The sequence below is a fragment of the Trachymyrmex septentrionalis genome, unplaced genomic scaffold, assembly GCF_001594115.1.
Source record: "Trachymyrmex septentrionalis isolate Tsep2-gDNA-1 unplaced genomic scaffold, Tsep1.0 scaffold69, whole genome shotgun sequence".
In the NCBI taxonomy this organism is placed as follows: domain Eukaryota; kingdom Metazoa; phylum Arthropoda; class Insecta; order Hymenoptera; family Formicidae; genus Trachymyrmex; species Trachymyrmex septentrionalis.
This window is the reverse complement of record NW_017305873.1, coordinates 2,401,090-2,404,634: the sequence shown is the minus strand read 5'-3', so window position 1 is coordinate 2,404,634 and position 3,545 is coordinate 2,401,090.

The following is a 3,545-nucleotide window of genomic DNA, read 5'->3' as shown; positions in this document are numbered from 1 at the left end:
ATATAAAATTATATATAGTTTTATATAATTTTATATAGTTGTATAGAAAATATTTTTTTCCCGGGTTTGAGTTATTTGAGTTATTTCTAATTATTTTTATATGTCGTTACTGCTCTTACTTAATATTTCATTAATTTAACTGTATAATAAGAGCAAAACCACAAAATTATTTAACTCGAGAAAACTATTAAATTTAGTTCAAATCAATTTTATAAATTCATACGTTAATGTGAATACATTGATAAGTAATTCAAGTTCAGTTTGGTACTAATATAAGTAATTTAATCTCAGAAATATAATAAAGAATAGATTACTTCATTTTTTTAACATGTTTTATATTAAAATAATACATCATACTTGGAAATAAAACTAAAAGAAAATAAACTTGTATTTTTTTAATATATGAAATATATAGGAAATTAAAAAATATAAACATGTATAAAAAATATTATGAATATAGAATAAATATATGATACAGAAAAATGTTTGTTACACTGTAATAAATAACGGCAGTGTCGCTGCGCTTAACTTAGCGCCGAGACACTACCAGTGTCTTCAGATTGTTTTATTATTTTGCCTATCTATCCTATTCTCAAATATTCATTCAGGATTAAGTTTTACATACAGTTTGTGCAGAAAATCAATATCTACATACACATATATGTATGTATAATACATATTGTTTTTTAAGAAATTCATTCTGCTATTTCTCACACTTATTTGTATACATGTGATTAATAAAAAAATAACAAAAATTTTAATATAGAGCTTATGCCATACAATTTATTGATCTCTCTTTTTTTATAAAAGACATATCTTACGATTATTAATTATTATTATTTATCTCAACGCACTGACTTTAGCCTAATCTTGTATAATTTATCCATATGTAGTAACTGGATTTTATACCAGTTAAAATAGTAACATGATGTAAGATCCAATATACATTTTATAAAAAAATAAAAAAATTTTATTTTATAATTATTTCAAAATTGCGTTCAGAATTTTGCATGATTTAAAATATTAAATTTTGAAATAATAAATTATATAAAAAATGATTCGAATAATATATAAGAATATAGGGATATATTTATTGATGTGAGAGAAAATTATCTATTTCGTATCTTACATCATTCATCTGAATTTCTCATTTCCGCATGCTTGAAATGAGCTTCAGCAACAAATCGTTCGAATCGTTAAAAATACGTATATGGGCTTTGAATTTTATCGAATGATAACCGATTTAATAATTTTCAGTTTATTTTAAAATTAAAGTTTTGTTTTTTTATATAGTAATGTTTATATTAAAAAATTTAATCTAATTTAATATTCGAGACTTTTAAAATAAAAATGTTATTGACTTAAAAATTTTTTTAATTTAGATTAATTTTTAGTCAAATATTTTTAAATTAGAATAAACGCGAATAGAGAATAAACCCGACATTCATTCGTTGTATATTAATAGAATTATTATTATTGTTATTATTAATGATTATTCATATTACAATTTAGTCAATTTCATTGATATGATGGCCCCTTCGCGACGCGTTCGTGTTCCGCGCATCGTATATAAGCGTAAAATCTTACGCTTATTGCCGACAATGTTAGTCGGCAGCAAAAAGGAGCAAAAATTTCTCCTTATTGTCGTTTTCTGGCATATGAAGCCAGAATATTGGCCAGCAACGAAAGGTGAGTTCAATCTGGCCAGAAGAAAGAAGAGTATCTAAGAGTAGAATGGTGTGTAACACCAATTTGAATTTTCAAAAGGTATATGTACACTGAGAAAAAAAATTGTTTAACGAATTAAACACATTTAGTTGTTTACAGATTTGATTATTTTATCAATTTTTATTTAATTGAATTTAATCGTAGTCTACTTAACGTTAAACAGTTCGTTAAGCAGACTACGGTTAAATTCGATTAAATAAAATTTGATAAAATAATGAAATCTGCAAACAACTAAATGTGTGTAATTAATTGAACAAATTATTTTTTGTCAGTGTATAAAGATAAATTGAATATTCGGGAGGGTAACTTACTCGCAAATTGCGAGTTCTTATATTTTTTAAAATATTGCTTATTTAAAATACAAAAATAACAATATACAATAAACAACAAGGCTAATAAGAGTCAGTGCGGATAAGCGATTAAGCGCAAGTTTTGTAGATTAAAAAATTTACAAAACTTGCGCTTGATTATCCGCGCTGACTCTCATTAGCCTTGTTAATTTTTTTGTATTTAAAAAATTGAAAGTCTGTTTTAATTATTATTATTTATTGCTTATTTATTTAGTATGATCGTAATTAGGTTATCCTGCTGAATTCATCAGTACGCGATAGAGCATGGTTAGGCATTAGATGCTGCGTTCAGTAGAGAAAGCTTTTGCAAAGTAGAGAAAACATTTGCAAAGCTGTTTTCTTTGTTGAACACAGTCATTAACTTATTATATTCGTGATGTTACACATTAATGAAATAATGTATAGGTAGGAATACACGGGTTGAGATAGAATATGCGAATAGGTACGAATAAATACGGGTAGGTAGAACAATAAGTATGGATAGGTAGGGATAAATATAATTATTTTAAATTAAAAAATTAAATTATGTAAAAATTAAATTAACAAATTAAATAACAAATAAATTTTGCGATCGAGTAATTAAATTTTATTTTTGAAATAAACAATAAATATAATTAAACTAAAAAATATTACATAATAAATCTAATCAATAAACTGATATAGGTAATATTAGGGATATATAGATATCATCTGTACGTACTTGATAATTGGAAAGGAGGGATTAGAAATTTAATAAAATTTTTAATTCATTTTAAATTTTATTTAATTATCAGCATCTCGTTCCAATTATCAATTATGAACATAAACCAAATTAATTTTAAATTTTATTGACTTCCCTGAAAGCTTCCCTGAAATTAAATTTTTTGGAAAATTATATTCATGTATAAATTGTGTAACGCGTTAATATTATATTTAATTTTATTGTAAATAAATGTATAATTAGGTATTATGTATAATTACGTGATATAGAATTTATGTAAACTTTGTCCAGATAAATGCCATCATATTCACTTTTGTAATTTGCACTATAATTACTAATAAACTATATATTTATTTGAATGTATATATCTGTATTGAATATCTACAGATAGCATTTATCTTGTCATAATAAATCAAATTTATTGTTGCTTTATTGATGTAAATTACACGAAATCGACGAAACATATGATAACAAAAATTTTTTTATTGATTTAATGAGTTTGACAAATATTTAATTTTAAAACTTTTTTTTTTAATTTGGATTTTATTTTGAATATCAAAAAGTCATTAATAATTTTGAGTGACTTCTAATTAAATATTTGATGTTTAGAATAATCGTCAATTTTTCTTTGTATATATATTTATTAAATAAGTCAGTAAAGAAGCTTTGATTGAGGCAATGATTAAATATTAACTCCTTGTCTGCTTTGTGATTATATTTTTAACATTACAGAATTACAAGTATATCTTAGTGATTAATTTATTATA